At 39.1% G+C, this 7,345-nt stretch overlaps 1 long non-coding RNA gene across 2 annotated transcripts in view; it reads right to left on the bottom strand.

Moving 5' to 3' along the window:
- Window positions 1-5,760: 5,760 nt before the first annotated feature.
- LOC102022546 overlaps window positions 5,761-7,345 on the bottom strand; it is a 26,915-nt gene continuing 25,330 nt past the window's right edge. For both annotated transcript variants that reach the window (XR_264926.2, XR_001232278.1), the window contains one exon: window positions 5,761-6,653. This is a non-coding gene — a long non-coding RNA (uncharacterized LOC102022546). The remainder of the gene's footprint in view (window positions 6,654-7,345) is intronic.

A 7,345-nucleotide genomic window follows, 5' to 3' on the forward strand; every position in this document is an offset into this window, starting at 1 on the left:
GATCAATGGTCTTCAAACTGGGCTCAGGGAAGCCTTAGATTCTGACAACACGCCTCAGGTATTTAAGAGAATAGGAAAAAATTTCCTCTTTCATTCAGCCCAGCTCAGCTTTTACCTATTTTTATCTATTTTCATGTAACACTTTGATTTATTTGATTGTTTTGAAAACAAATCTTAAAAAAACCCAAAATACCCTCCACTCTGTAGATCAAGAAAACGTCTGCTTTAGGCCAGGCTATTGAAAGGTGTGGTGGTGTTCATCTATAATCCCAGCACTCTAGTAGGCTGAGGCATGGCTTCAAGTTTAGATCCAGCCTGGGCAATTCAGAGACTTAGTGAGATCCTGTCTCAGAGGAAAAAATAAGAAAAAAGGATGGAGATATATTTTAGTGCCAAGGCCCTGTATTCAAGAAAGCAAGCAAGCAAGAAAAAAATTTCTGCATATTTGAGATGGCAGGCTTTGCTGTGGATGCACTTTCTTGCTTTCTTGACTGAGTTAACCAACACTGTAAATTTAAGACTGTACCCTGTGTTCGGACGAATGTTGGTACTTCATTTAGAACTGGTTTAAAAAGCACATAAACCCAGTAAAAATATTCTCCATGGAGGGCAAGTCTAAAACAAGCTTACACCTTTCATAGAGAATGAAAGAGGGAATTATGTATTCAGTCATAACAAGCCAAGTTTCTGGGAGAAAATGATACAGGGTATTGTCTCTCTAGCTTAATTCCTGGGGTGTCCACACCATTTGCCATTTCTAGGCCTTTCTAATTATAGATGTGCTGGGTCACATTTCCTCCACCTGCACCTATAACAATAACAGCGTTCAGCACTTAACATTATCAAAGGCCTTTCCAGCTTGAACTAATTAATTCATACAATTCCAATCACCTGGGACAGATATTACTATTACCCAGGTTTCATAGACACAGAAAACTTCAAAAAACATTTCCCAAATGTCATACAGTAATTGGAGTGGGGCCAGGAGTTTATCTTAGAAGAACTAGATTTCTTAGTTTCATTAGAAGATGAGTTTTTCATGAACTGTTTAGATTTGGGGGGTAATTTAATTGTTTTCTTCAAGGTTGTAAATAGAGAGCCCTTGGTTAGATACTAGCTTGCCATTTGGTTTCTGTTGTAGCTGCCAGAAGGAATCATGACACCCTCAGAAATTATCACACATGTCATAATTCTCTGGAATGCCAGGTAACTGGGGAGCTCTTAAGGTAGCTAACACATGCCAGCTGTTTTATCCTTTTACTTACCTCCTTTATTATACGTACAGTACCTCTTTTCTACTAGCTGATATTAGAATACAGAGCTCATGGATTGTAAAATGAGACCTTCAAAAAATCAACTCATTATAAAGCCTTCTCTGTGCTTTTGTGCTGACCCAGTAATTGAGATTCTTAGGGATCACATATTCCTCAAAGAAGGTCCTTTATAGATAATGCGGGCCTTTTAATCGCTAGTTTTAAAAAAAAGATTAAAATACCCATGTCATCCTAGTTGCAAAAAAGTTAAATTTATTTTTTAAATTTTATTTTATTATTTTATTTTAAAGAGAATAAAAACCAATAAAAATGATACAGAATTTCAGAACAAGGTGCTAGGAAATTAACAATGGTTATTATCTCCCATATTGTTATTGTCACAGTAGTTACTCAGGTTATCAGACTACAATTGTCTTAGCTATTTTGTATGAGTGTGTGTGTGTATATATATGTATATATATATATGAGTTAAATTTAAAACAACAACAAGTAGCACACCACTGGAAAAATCACTTTTCCCTTTTAGCTTTTGTCCTAGTATAATGAAAGTTTTACATTCTCAGGCAGGGAGTCATATATATATATACATATATATACATATATATATACATATATATGTATATATATAAATAATCTTTCTAAAAAGTCAAAAGCTGTTTGACATTAATACGGGCAATGATTATGCAAAATTTTTAAAATGCCAAATTAAAATGAGTTCTGTGTTGACTCAGAGACCAGTAGGATCGGGAAAAGAATAATTCTGAAAACTCTCAGAATATGTAAGAAAGTTGGTGAATATGATTAAGAACTTTTTTTTAAGACATGCATCTTTCGAAATCCAGGTTCAAAGGGCCTCTGCTTGCATGTGCTTCACCGTGTCATAGAATGCACGCCTTAGAGGAACTCGAGTTTGCAGGGACTCTCAGGGCTGTTTTTAATATTGTTTAGATCTAGTCTATTGAGATTTTAATAAGTTCCATAAATACATCTGACTCATCTCAAAGTTTAAGAATCTTTGGTGTCATACCTCAACACTCTTCTCATTCAGAGAAGCTGAGTGGTTTGGCATTTTAATTTCAGTTCAAAGACAGACTTCCAGGATGAACCAAAAGTGAGGAAAAGTTGACACGGAAACTTTGGGTCGGTATCTGACATAGTTTTCTGAAGTCAAGTAAGAAAGCAGCCATTCATCAGGGTCCTGGCATACAGATGGCTATCGGGTGAACCCTTCCGTGCTTCAGCAGGGCGTTAGGGTCGATTACCCTGCACCAAGATGCTCGGACACTTGGCAAGTTCCTTGCCTTCGTTTCCATGGTCAGCAGGTCTCAACAGGACTATATTCCAGGGTGTGTAAAGGCCAGCTAGCTCACATTTTAATAAAGAGCTCATTGCTGGAGCTCATTGATCACTTTAATTTTTTTCATAGGAAAATATTCTTCAAAGCCCAAGTTCGAGTGTCACACCATTTTCCTTTATACCATTTTTACCACTACCCCAAACCTCCTGAAAGTGTTTACTTAGAGACTAGAACTTTTCCGAGCTGGACCCAGGCCCAGAGCAAGAAAAATGAAAGTAGAATACATATGCAGGCGTCTATTTGGCCTTTTTTAGTTAAAGCCAGATTCATAAATGAAACCCGCCCAAACACAGCCTTCAAGAACAAGATGTGACAACTCTCCCTTAAAGGGTCCTTTGTGGGCCAGAGAGTATTTTAAAATATAAATATTTGTATGTTTTGTCTGAAAAAGATTTTGTTCAAATTTCCTAAAGTAACAGAAAGAAAATATAAGAAGCCTTCCTCTGTGTTAGGAGTGGATTGTATGAAAGTGGTGGATACAAAAAAGTGCCAGCGGTGGAGGGATAGGAAAACACAGCTGTCAGCTTTATTGACAGTGCTGAGGTCTGTGAGTTTGGCAAGGAAAGGGATGCCAGACCGGAGGTCCTTCAGAGAGTGGCTGTGGTCTCTGTTCTGTCATCTTCAAGAAGACACTATTTGCAGAATGGGCTGCAGTCTGTGCCTCTTCCCCAACTGTACAATGTGGGTCTCACACTGCCTCTGTCTAACCCTGACTGCCCGCTTTGTGGGTCTCCTCTGCTGCCTCCCAGTCAAGATTTGTGTGTGTGTGTGTGGGGGGGGGGTACCGCTGCTGAGCTATGTCCCTGGCCCCCAGGCAAGATTTTTACTGTGAATTCATTTGGCTTTCCTGCAAAGCTGGAGTTGCAAAGGACATTACCTACCAACAGTTTACTCACAGATCAACTCCTCGGTAAATCCAAATCACTTCCTCTCCTTCCTCTGGTCTCTCCTCTCAGAAGTGCTGGTCCCAGCTCCTTGTACTCTTTGGACAGGGACCTTCATGCCCCTCACTGCTTGGTATTTTCTGCATCTGCCTGTTCAAGGTCTTGAGAGAGAGGCTCCATTTTTGGGCTTGGGGCCAAGTTCAGTCAATGCATGCCCTTTCTCCCTGGGAGGTGATTGTCAGAGACTTAACCCCTCGGGTAGATACTTTAGTGTAACTAAAGGTGTACTGATTCATTAGTGACTGATGAGGTGTTAAGAACACAGGGTTAGGATGCCTTCCTCTCCATCTCAGACAATCCAAATGTCCTCCAATAAAGAAGCAACAGTTTTAGGACTAACCAATGGGAATTGTTGGACAGAAACAAAGGGAGCTCTAACTGACACACCTTGGAGATCACATCGAAGACATGGACATCTACTTCCTCATTTCTGCACATCCACTAGTGCATGCTTAGCTTCTTTGTTGGGAGAATTGTTGGAACATTTTCTGTTTACTATCATTTAGAAGCACTGCTGTCAACACCAAACTAGAAAATGAATACCAAGTTTGCAAAATCCAGTTGAATCAAAATCTTAAGGTATATGTTCTTCTGTGTTCAGCACAGCCCCTGTTAGCAAGGAATATGTTCTAACCAAAGAACTATTAAGGAAGGATATGCAAGCTGGGCATGGTGAGGCACGCCCATCATCCCAAAAGTCTGGGAGCCTTAGGCAGGAGGATGGCAAGTTTGAGCCCAGCCTGGGCAACTTAGAATCTTGGGGAAACCTGTCTAAAAGATTTGGGATATAACTCAGTGGAAAGGCCCTTGTTCAATGCCCAGTATGGGAAGGAAAAAGGAAGGATCTATGGCAGACATGAAATACAAACAACATAATACAGGACCATAGTCTTCTAAGCTCCTCATGTCCAGTTTAAGGTCAGACCCATTGCAATCCCCTCAAAGGCGTGCTTGTTCTCTCAGTAAGTTTCCTGTTCCAGACTGTTGGGTGACCTGTAACTGCTAGGGCAACAGAATTCCCTGGAAGTTTCCAGTGTGAGGTTTCCTTGGAACAGGCTTGGACAAGGTTCCAGTCTTCTAAAGCTGATTACTTCACCATGGTGAATGCTGGCTCTGCACAGTAATCTATCCGGACTCTTACCTAATGTTGCCAATGGTTGTATAGTCTGAGGTGTGCATCTGATTTTAAACTATTGGATGAAATAATCTTTTTTCCTGATATTCATTAGACTGAAGTCATATAAATCTTCAGTTGGCTTGTTTAAATAAATACTGTATAACCAGATCTCTAGGAAAGGAAATTGGCTTATTAATATCTATGGACCTTTGATACCAAAATTTTCATATGATGTTATAATATAGTGAGTTTTGATAAGTAGATTACCTTAAAAAATGTTACCAGACTAGGTGTGGTGGTGCATGCCTGTAATCTGAGGCAGGAGAATTACAAGTTCGAGCTCCCCTCCCCTGGAACCTAGTGAGACCCTGTCTCAAGCGGCCTGGAGATATAGCTCAGTTTGAAGGGTTTGACTTCAATCCCCAGTACCACACACACACACACACACACACACACACCCCAGACACATCCCACAATCAAGGCATTCATTTGACATTTCTTCAACAAATACATTTTGAATAACAGATGGGTTATTCAAACCCTCTGCAAACAATGAAATATTTACTCATAATCAAGTGCTCATAATCAAGTGAAACAACACAATAAAATAATTAGAATAAATTATAATAAAAACATAAAAACATTGCATTTTGCCATACAATAACAGTCTGTACAGAATGCTATGAAACCCCCCCAGAATATGCTACTGACTAGGTGTGTCTCAGGGCAAAAAAATAAATTGGATAGAATTAATACAATATCATCCACAAATATGATGTAATTACCAAAAATAAGCTAGTATGACCTTGGGTTCTGATTATAGCAACATAACATCTAAAAGCTGGAATATAGTAGACATACCCGGACTCACTCTATTATATGCGGAGTATTGGGTTCAATTTGGAATCAAAATTAAATCTTATTATAAACCCTAAGCTCGTTCAGAACAGACCATCCACTTTGGAGAAGTTGATTAATGTTTAACTCCGCTGAATATCAAAAAAGCAGTCTAGGAGAAATACGCTTGCATTCAGCAAATATCCAAAGTTTTTTTTTTTTTTTTTTTTTATGGAAAGATGCATTGCATTTGCTTAAGACATCGAGTCAAATAAATAAGTAAATGAACAGTGGATGAAAACTGCAGGTACGCTAATTCTGACCAAAATTGGAGAGAATCTCCCAAGAATCAGAGCTATCTAAAAGATCAAACGGGGCTGGGAATGTAGCTCAGTGGCATAAGCACGTGCCCAGCAAGCACAAGGTCCTGAGTTCAATTCCTGGTACCAAAAAAAAAGACCCAAAAAACTAAAAGATCAAATGAATTGCCTCTTGACTTAATGGCAGAGTTTGCTTGATTGAAGTGGAAACTTTTATGGAGAATATTGCGAATACACACAAGCATTTGGTTATGGTTAGAATAAGTGATCTTCCAGTCTCTGCCAAACCTTAGATTTTATAATTTGGGAGTATGATTTTAATATTAGATATTATTCCCAAAGCACAGAAATTGAAATAGATGCTCTTCCTGAGTCATCAAGGAACTGCTGAGAGACAGAAAGAGAGACATTAAGCACAGAGGTATTTCTCTCTCTCTCTCTTTCTTTTTTCTTTCTATCTTTCTTTCCTTCTTTCTTTCGTTTAGTCCTGGGGATTGAATTTAGGGCTTTAAATTATCAGTATCACTTTGAGTTATAGCTCCCAGTCCTTATTTTATTCTGAGACTGTGCTGGAACTTGGAATTCTCCTACCCCGACCTCCTAGAGTGCTAAGATGACAGGCATTTCCCTCACTTCCCACTGAAGTGTAACTTTTGATGAAATTATCAACATTGTTTGACAGCTGTGGCGCTGATCTTTAGTCAGAGAACTCTGTGGAACCATTGAAGAACCACTGAAGAAATCTTGGGGTCTTCCCAATCTGTAGGCTTCCATGACATCAGTGGTAGTGCAGTGAAACGCCAACTAGCTCAGGAGTACAAAGGAAAATATTTCAATAAGGAATCATCTGACAGCCAAAAATAAATAAATGAATGAATAAAATAGATGAGTGTTCTTTTCTTGTATATCTTGTAATTGTCTTATGACCAGTGCATGACAGGTGGTAATAAATGAATCACTTAGCAAGTGACATCCTTTTTTTAAAATTTTACTTCTCTTTTCTTAATTTTCTTTTTCAAATGACAGTCTTAAGAAAGTGTAATAAGGTCTTGGTAGTTATGTAATGAAGGTCAGTAAGAATCTCTTCATTTTCCACTAACTAGAGAATCACATGATTCTGTACCTTACAAGAAAGTAAATACCAACAATACACAAAGTGATCATGCTTATGTACTGTGAAGACTACAGTAAAGACTGGGAGAGAAACAACGATAGGAAGAGGCAGATCGTGCAGCAAAAAGCACGGGGTAGTCCTTCAGCGAGATCAAGGGGCCGACACTTCACAGAGGGTTTATGTGCCAGATGCTCTGCTTACTCATGGGTTCTCTTAACTCCATGAGCAAGGTTTTGTAATAGTCATTCCCTTTGATGAGTGAAGAAACACAGGCACAGAGAGGTGAAGTGCCAATGTTCAAGAGCACACAGTTGGCTGGGATTTGAACTCAGACAATCTGGCTCAAGAAATCAAACAATGGGCCGGGGATGTAGCTCGGCAG

The sequence above is a fragment of the Chinchilla lanigera genome, unplaced genomic scaffold, assembly GCF_000276665.1.
Source record: "Chinchilla lanigera isolate Chin_1 unplaced genomic scaffold, ChiLan1.0 scaffold00151, whole genome shotgun sequence".
Classification (NCBI taxonomy): domain Eukaryota; kingdom Metazoa; phylum Chordata; class Mammalia; order Rodentia; family Chinchillidae; genus Chinchilla; species Chinchilla lanigera.